Genomic DNA, 9,606 nt, shown 5'->3' with positions numbered 1-9,606 from the left:
GGAGCAGTGCCTGGCCCCTCCACCGGGGGCTGGCAGCTGTGCGCGGGCCGGCAGGGCAGTGGTACCAGGAAGGGGGTTTGTGTCCCCCAGCCCCCATGCCACCCACCACTCATTGGGCTGCCGCTTTCCATTAGGGGCTGAGCACTTCATGTTTCTCAGCCACCTTCATAAAATAGGCTGGGGAAAGGGTATCAGAGTGGGAAGCTTGATTAATTTGATTTGAAGGTAACAGCTGCCGTGCATAATAGATGGCTATCTGCCCCCTGGGTCCCACCTTGCGTCTCTGCTAACTTGAAGGGGAGGCAGCCATCCCCACTCGGAAACACTGCTTCCCTTCAGCTGTTGGGCTTCGGGATCTTTGGAAAGGGGTAGAGCTCTGATATGGAAAGCAGCAGCAAGAGCCTGAGCAACAACTGAATTATACTGTTAAAAGTACTTAGTCCTTTGAACAAACTGAAAAAAAAAATAATTGTTTCTTAGAGGCTACAAGGAAAGATGCAGCCGCATTATAAGCCAGGGCTAAACAGTGCACTGTACAATGGTAAGAGGGGGATGAAGCCCATTGAGTCACTTTGCCCTGTGTCATTCCCAAAGCACAGAGCCCAGCCATTTCCGGAGCCTCTGCCATGCGGGGCTCTGCACCAGCCAGGGCCATCAGGCTGCCTCCTGCAAGCTCTATTTGTTTCTGGAAACTGAAATACCTCAGCTTCCAAATCATGACAGGAGAAGGTGCTTTACTTAGGGTTGAAATTGGAGCCAAAATCTATCCCTGGCAATGACTTGAAGGTCACGCACCAGTAAAGAGTTCCTACCCCATCGGTATGCGCTGTTAGACAGATGCTGCTGTTGCTCTTTCTCTGACAGTGACAGATTTTAGGCTTAGCATGCCACCCTTTCATGGGTGTGTTTGTTTTCTCCCCCAGCCTGCATTGCTCTCCTAATCCTTAACCCCAACTCAAGTTTCATCCACTTGTGTCCTCCCCAAAAGGATGCAATTAGGCACAGCGTGTGCAGATCTTTACAGTAACAGCCAACTCCTTCCTGCCTGCAGACTTCACAGCAATGAGATAGCAATGTGACTTTTCAAGCATGCCCTGCATAGCCTCTGGTCTTGGAAAGGTGGCCCCAAGATGAGCAGAGTAGTTCATACACAGCCCCTGTGCCCATTACAGGAGGCTGGGGACAGCCTAGGGAACTCAGAAGTGGAGGCTGGTTAGTTATCCCCTGAGATGTGCCTGTGGATATATGTCCCATTGCTGTCCCTTTCCAGCTGGTGGGACACAGCACCATGTGCTAGCCTCTGGCTCCCTTCCTTAGGTACACAGCAGAGGTCTTTTACAGGGCAAATGTCTGGGTCTTCACACTCTGTGGAGAGGTTCAGGCTCCCGCAACACAGAGGTAATATATTGCCAAATCCAGCCATTCCCCATTGCTCTTATCTGGAGTAAGACTCCCACCATGCAGAATAGAGGGGAATGAAGCTCCTGAAAGGGCTGCCTTGCTAGCCCCCACCACCGCTCTAGTGTCTCTCCATCTCAAGAGGATGATTTTTTTTAAGGCTGCTCTCTGTGGGTGTTTATCATATAAGGAGACATCAGTAAGAAACACAGCAAGCTGAGGGTTATGAATGGTGGCCATGGGATGGGCAACTCAGTCAGGGATAAATTGGGACTGGGGAAAGAGGAGCCTCATGCACTACTGATCCCCATGGACAGAGACGGATTAGAGCAAACAGTTGCCTGTATTTATAAACTTCCCAACACCCTGCTGTGCCCGAAGCTGAGGAGAGAGGAAGGATCACAAGACCCTCACTGGCCGGGGCTTGGGAAAGGAAGTCTCTGAAATGTGAACGCTGGACATTCCCCCCCCCCGGGGTCGAGATTTTCCATGGTGTCACTCCTGCTGTCACTCGCAGGGATAGCACTCTGGTGAGCTGATCCTCACTCCCCTGCCTGCAGCAGACCTTTTTGGGAGCCCAGAGAGACAACCTAAAGGGAGGCAGGGAAAAGGCTGCTCCTCGGGTCCCTGTTTCTCACCTCCTGCTGCTTCCAAGAGCTGGTGGAGCTAATTGATTTATTATGAGTACAGTCCTTTTCAGTGTGTTTATATTTACTTTTAGGAGATAGAGATGGTACAGATGGCTAATTTGTTTGTTCGTATTGTTCTTTCTAGCTGCCTAGAGCTGTTTTTGTACTTCTGTATTTGTCATGGTTACTGCATACTCAAAATCTCAAGTGCCTCTTTTCCTGTGTGGTGGAAATCTTACTGTGTATCAGCTGAAAAATCACAACTGTTTGGGAGGATTCTTTCTTTCACCCCTTTGTCTGGTGCTACCACCCATTGCTTTTGTTTAGGTGGGGAGCACTGGGAGGCCGAAAGCCAGCTCCAGCACAGAAGTCTCCCAGAACACACAGAAAACATGGACAATGCGCTTTCCACGGGCTCTGAGAGCCTGCAGAATGGGTCACCTTCCCTGCAGGTTAGGGAGTGACATGGACAGGGACAATAATGCTGCTGGTGAGAGAAATGGTGGTGGTGGGGAGGAAAGCAGCTGAATTTGATCACACAGCATTGCTGCCTGGTTGCTGCTGGTGGGAAGAGCAAGCCTGCTGATTAGCATTCCCAAGAATACAATTAGGGGACAAGGCTATTTTCAGCGGTGTCCCCTTTCATGGCTTGTAAAGACACAAGAGCAAAGAAGCCTGGAGTAGGCGCTTCCTCCACCGCAGGCACTGGATGGCTTATATTAGCACAATGTTCTAAATCCCCTGTAAGTCCTCCCAGAAAGGGAGAGTAAATATAGTTCATCAAACAGTTATCTTTAGCACACTGTCTCGTCTGCCAGCATGGATCTTTCTGCATGACCTCTTGCTAAGTCAGGGCAATTTCTTCTTGTTTTCTTGCTCCTGCCTGCAATGCCATGCCCGGAGGGGAGCCAGGGCTCCCTGGGGCCGGGAGGAGAGACCACTTGTGTTCCCCTCACTGACCAGCCTCTGTATGGACACAGCTGGGTTATTGACCTTTAGGCCCAGTTTTTCCTATCTGTTTTGAAAGTAAAAAAATATGAGAAGTTAACACAGAAGGATAGTGAAGCAAAAAACAAGCCGGCTCTGCTGGGGATCCCATTTGAGCTCTGGCAGATAAGGGGCACCATAACTCTGCACCAGACTGTACAGAGCCTTGGGTGACATGGTCTAAGGTGAGACATCCCTGCCCATGGCAGGGAGTTGGAACTAGACGATCTTAAGGTCCTTTCTAATCCAAAACATTCTATGGTTCTAGGATTCTAGGATTCTCTGGAAGGGTGGAACAGTGGCTGGAGAAACACAAGAAGGTTTGCAGTGAGCTGAAGCCAGCCCTGCATGCCACTGCTGCTTAGACAAGCAGCCTTTCCCTCCCTCAAGCTCACTTTGCCACACTTCTCTTGTGCCACTGCTCATGAACACAGGCACACACACTGTTCTCCACCAGACTGGATTGCCTCTGCCCTGCCGACTGGGATGGGTCAGTCTGGGAAGGGTCAGGGGGTGCTGGCAGAGCAGGTACACTACAAGGGAGCTACTAAACACTTTTGAGTTGAGAAGGGGAAGTGTGGGAGAGGAGCCATACACACCAGTAGGGACCTCACCTGCTAGATGAAGAGCATCCTTTGTTTTGACCAAAAAAAAAAGGAGCAAAGGACCAGAGCTGGCTGCAGCTCTGGTTACCCACCAGCTGCCCTGTGAGCTGGGGCATCGCAGAAGGTCAAATCCCCTGCCCTGTTTCACAGCCGGTCTTCATGCATATCACAGCAGGCAGTGACATGCCTCCACACAAAATTCTGCATGTCCAATCCACTAATTTTCACACACATAATTTCCTTTTAATTTTTTTATCTCAGCAGTCTCATCCCTTCAGGAAACTGCCACAGGAGAGTAACTGGCATGACACAAAGCTCAGAAACTCCAACGTAATGAAAAGAGGAAGATTAGAGAGTTAATGGCCCCAGCTGCTACTGTAGCCTTTACTCTCCCGGCTGCACTTGATTTGAGAGGCATCATATTGCAGCTCCTTCCCCTGTGCCACTCTAGCATGGCGGGGGAACTCTCCAGAACAAGAACAACACAGCTTCAGCGCTGCCTGCCAGACAGGGAAACCGAACCATGCTCTTTCGTCAGGAGGGCCCCTGTTTCCTCCTGAGCTACTGAGCAGACCTTTTCCACACTCCCAGAGGCCAGGTCCTCGTCTGTGCCATGCCGCAGTAAACGTACAGCGGCTCCAGCACAACCAGGGTTCACATGGGGGAGCAAAGGCCATGGTTGGGCCCGGCAGGCTGCTGCTCATCCTGCAGCAGCTGAAAAGGGACCAGCTGTCCCACGGGAAGGCTATGCTCAACTGTGTTCCAGGGGTGAGGCGCTGACCTGGCCCCTGGCTAAGCATAAGGAAGGGGACAGAACAGGAGCTGCTTCCAACATCTGCCTTCTGCAGAGGATCGCATCCAGCAAACCTCCCTCTATTGGCAATAACAGGGGTAGCTCTGTGAGATGTGTATCTGTAAGAAACTTACCCACTGCCAGGTAACTATAGCCAAAGGAAAGTCAGACAGCTGCATGCTAGATACACGGCATAAAACAGCACATATTCTTGGCCAAACCAATGCAGAGCCACCATCACCATTCCCTACAGTATGGGTTGCACGAGGGGCTCCAATCCATGTGCTTTTTTGTCTGTTGGCATCACCTCCACTTTCCTCTATTAACTTTGAGTGAGTGAGGAAGGAAGATCAGGCAGGAGCCTGTGCTTTCAAGGGCTGCCACTCGCCTCCCTGCTGGCAGCCCTCCTTTCCCTGAGCGTTGTCCCAGGCGTTTTCCAGGGACAACAAGATGCCTTCTACTGCTCTCCTGATGGAAGCAAGCATCATGCCCTTGCAAATCTCCTCAGCCCAGTTCATGCTAAAACGCTCTGCCCTGGCTCTGTGCTGCTGTTAGGCGCTTCCCCAACTCTCCACCATGAGGAAAAGAGATGAAGAAGACCAGCCACAAGGTCCCTTTATTCTGCACAGCTCAAACTCCAGCCAGCCATGTCTTGGTGGCCAGCCTTATTCCCAAGTGATTTCCCCACAGTCATGCTATGTTAACATTTCCTGAGTGAGGTGCAAACACACAGGTGCAGCACAGACATCCCTTAGGGAGCATATCCAGTAATTAGAATGAATTACTGCTTCAGCTTAGTTCTCGGGCTTACTCTTTTGATTTCCTCAACTTTGCAGCAATTCCATTACACCTTCCATGTCCCTGACCCAGTTACACTGGCCTCGATTACCACCTCTGCCAGCTCCTCAGTGGGCTTGGAGGTTACAGAGTGCACCCCACTGCCAGAGTCCAGCCACCCCCACGACCATCCCAACATAGTTTGCATGCCAGGACTCACAAAGCTCTTTCCCATTAGGACACTGCTAAAGAGACAGCAGCAGTAATAAATGGCTTCAAGAAACTCTTCCAGCCCTTCCCATTTATTATAAACCAGTGAGATGCCAGTACCAGTGAGCAAGTCTTGAAATATATGTGAGATTCTGCTTGGAAACATGATGTTTTTCTCTTGTTATTCTGGAATAAGAATTGTATTTCCAAGGCAAATTAACTTGAAACATGTTACTAAAGTTAGTTCAAATTGTGAATTTGCCAATCAAGTTTTCACTGACAAAAAAATAAACCCTTCCCTTTACTTCAAGAGAAGGAAATATTGTGGAGAAAAGGCAGACTGATGGATGAGTAACAGCTTCAAGTCCTTCACCCCTACAGCTCTGCACTTCCTTCTAGTTTATTCTGAAAAGCAGCCAGGAGATGCCCTGTATGGAGCCAGGAGCCCTGCAATGCTGATGACAGGAACCAGCATTTGATTTTACTCATCGGCCACCCTCTGCCCCTTTCCTTCCCAGTTTTTCTAAAGACATGCTTGTGGAAAAGTTACTCTGCTCAGGCCCAGACTGCTCCTTTGCCTTATCTGCACATACAAAGTACCCTGAAAGAACCAACATTTCTTCTGAATTATTTATAGTACATGGAAATGATAATAACATAAAAATCTGCTATGATTTAATTAATTATGAACATGTAATAAGGTAATGCTAGCAATACATTTAACTGAAAAACCTATTTATAATGATTTCTTATAAATAATTAGAGCAAAACTGTGTGTTGGAACTCATCATTTATATTTAGGGCCTGATTCTTCCTCCACTAACTTTACCTACAGGACACCTCCATGGAGCCAGTCAACGGCAGAGCTGTTAGCAGGATGGGATCTAGTTTAAGATTAGAAAGAGAACATATTGCAGAAGAAAAAAGTTATTTTTTCTGGTTTGGGTTTGTTTGGATTTTTAAAACAAAGGGTCAGCAATTCAGTTCCTAAAAGATGAGCTTTGCTTTTTGCCTGAAGAGTAAATTCACCTTATTTTGCCTTTCTAAGCCTCATTTTAAAAGCAAATGAAACCCAGATTGCACTAACTCTGTTTCACAAGTATTGCTTACCATTTGCCTAAACTACTCTTGCATGTCTCTGTACAACAGCTCCTGCCAATGCAGACACTGATACATTTGGGGGTACCATGATAAAAGTCAAAGTTTGGTTACTGAGATGTGATGGGAGGAGGGCACCTTAAGGAGTGTGCCATGTACCATCTGAGCAAGAGGGATTAAATGCAGACTGCTGTTACCAGCCTGTCCCCGGTGCTAGCTGGGGCCTTAGCTCAAGGGCGTGATGAGAAATGAGACCAGCTAGCTTCCAGCTCTCACAGTCACCAGGCAGAAACAGGGATGGATGGCACCTAATTTAGCTTTTTTTTTTTTTTTTTAAGTAGATGGTCTCACTGCAGTCTTTTATCTCTGCTTTGAAATCAGGCTGGTTTTTAACTCTAGTCAGGTGCAAACTGCTTCACAGAAGCAATACTGGGTTTTGGCTGTAAGCAGTAAACAGAAAGGATACTTCATTACTGTCACCTTCTTGGAAAGGAACAAAGTGAAAGATGAACAGATCTTGCAGTCCTGCTTTCACTGACCTAAGTCAGCGATTGCTTAGAAGAGGAACTCAAGGCAAGCTGAAAAACACACATTCCACTCAGAGTCCCAGGCTGATTCCACCTGCAATAAACCTCAAATGCAGCCAGTACTCCTCTTTTTGCCTTTTGTTTTTTTCAGCCAAAAGAAGCTTGCGGTGGAGTGGCACTGGTACCTCTTCCCACAAATGAAGCGCTGCTTTGGCTTTTGGAGGGGTTTGTATGTTCTTATGCAGGACCTGAAAACCTGTAATGAAATTAGGCTCAGTAAAGAAGAAAGCCATCTGCCAACAAAATTAGCCACATGCATCGCCTTTTATAGGCCAAACGTAGCTCATAAACAGACAGTGCCACAGCACCTCTTTGGAGCTGCTCAGGAAAAGCTTAAATGAGCCTTGAGATCTCATGCAGTGAGAAGGGTGAGTATGGCCAAAACACAACCTCTCAGAGAGGCACCTCTGCAGGTCCTTCCACAAGGAAAAAGGTGGTTCAGGGAGGTGAGGAGAGGCTATCAGGGCAGGTATCCCTTTTCCTCTGCAGCCAGGGAGCAGCTAAAAAGGGAGCCCGGAAGCTTGCCTGCGCAAACCAGATTTATTGGTGTCGCTCCAGCGCTTCATGGACTGTTATCCATCAAAAGCAGCACTGAAATTGGCACTCTTCACAGAAAAGGAAGGGATCCACCCCAAAACACTAAATGTCAGGAAACTCTTGTGTCACAGGATGAAGAAACACATGCTGCTGCTGCAGTTCAGAATGTTCCTGCTCAGAAGATAACCAGGCCAGGCTCCTGGTCTGCACCTTTGACCAGCACCAGGACCACACAAATCCTGCGGAGCCCTTGCTGCGTGTCCTCCCCAAGGGGTGACTGGAGGCCAAATGATTAACTATCCGGCACACATTGCCATTCCCAGGAAGTGTCACTACCTGGAAAGCCTCACTGTTAAGAGGCAGATTTCAGGAAATAACCAAATTGTGGAGGAGAGGAGCAGAAGTCAGACCTCCACCTTTGCAAGTTAATCTTAACATTGCCAGGCAAAGAGGTCCAGGCAAAAAGCCACAGTAACCCAAAGAAGAAGAACCAGTGAGGTGAAATAAGCCCCTGGATTATAAAGATATTAATAGGGGATATGAGGTAGCCAGTTCAGTTACGGGCACAGGTTGTTTTCCTCTCCAAAGAAAAGCAGAGGGCTTACACAAATAGAAGGGTTCTTACAGTATGAAAGTAATCAACAAAACAGGCTTTTAAAAGCATAGCAAAAATCTTTGCTTCCTGCTGTTTATCACTGTTTGTTTCCTCGGGGAATGCCATAGGGCGCAGGTAAGATGTCTAAGCAGAAATTTTGAACTAATTAGAGTCCCTGGAATGACAAGTTGAAGTCCCAGTGGGGCCCATCCAGCCCCCTTCTTCCCAAGTACAGAGAAAACGATGCTCAGCACCCCTACTGCATGAAGTGTATTGTTGCCCAGAGTTAATAGAGATAGCGTACTACTTTCTACAAGGAACAGAACACCTTCCTTCTGTAGCTTCTGAAGGGGATGTTGTTGCCTTAACTGTATTCTCATAGGGAAAATGGGTTGAACCCTCTTCAATCACCACCACAAAATCATAAGGAACTTAGCAGTTGGAGGGGTTTTTTAATTATTACAATATGAATAGGTCTGAAAGTGTGATGGAAAAAAGTGCTGCTTATGCTGGTTTGGCTTCATTGCAATGCATGAAGTAGGATCTACAAAGGCATGAGTCAGTGTGCCAGAGATGATTTGTTTCCTGATTTTTGTGAAGTGAAAGAAAGGTGATGTTCAGCATACCCTGATTTTTTGAGCTTTCTATCAGCTGAGGGGTGATGCATCTTAAAAGTGAAAATAATTTGTTCCTAGTGCTTAGCAGCAGCTGAATTAGGAAAAAAAAAAAGACTTGCAAATAGTCTGGACAAAATGAAACGCCTTATTCCGTTATGCAGTTTTTGCCTAATATCTGTAAGTCCTCTTACAACTGGACAGCTGGAGAATATGACACTCCTACAAAAAAGGGTTGGAGAAAACCTGGATTTCTGGTGGAAAATAAAAATAAGGGAATCTATGTGGAAAAAAAAAAAATAAAAATACCAGGCCTCCTTCACCTCATAAAGATGCAAAGAGAAGAAAAAAACCCAAAACAACAAAAACCCACAGAAGGGAGAAGGTGAAAGCTCAGCTTGCTTTCTTGTGCTTGCTTTCTTGCTCCCCTGGCTAAGCAGGTGGCAGCGCCAGGCCCCCATCCGCAGCCCAGTGCCTGCCCACTTCCCAGCCTGACACTGTGGAAACGGGAGGAGTTGTCTCCTGCTGCAAGGAAGCGACCTGGTGAACCAATAACCCCTTTCATGTCTGTTTACTCATCTTCTGTTTGTTTTCAAATGGTGGCCAGAAAAAAAAAAAAAAAAAATGGGAAAAGAAAGCACGAGACATCTCTGGGATGGGGGGGAGGGGTAATAAATGTTTTGTAGTAGAAAAGGGTAAAACAAAATGCATACTTGGCATCTTTGCAGCAAAAAGTGAATGTCCTTCTTCCCAGAGGCAATGGCTGAAGTCTCCCT

The sequence above is a fragment of the Psittacula echo genome, assembly GCF_963264785.1.
Source record: "Psittacula echo genome assembly, chromosome: 4".
NCBI lineage: Eukaryota > Metazoa > Chordata > Aves > Psittaciformes > Psittacidae > Psittacula > Psittacula echo.
The sequence above is the reverse complement of the archived record's forward strand: the minus strand, read 5'-3'. Positions refer to the sequence as shown.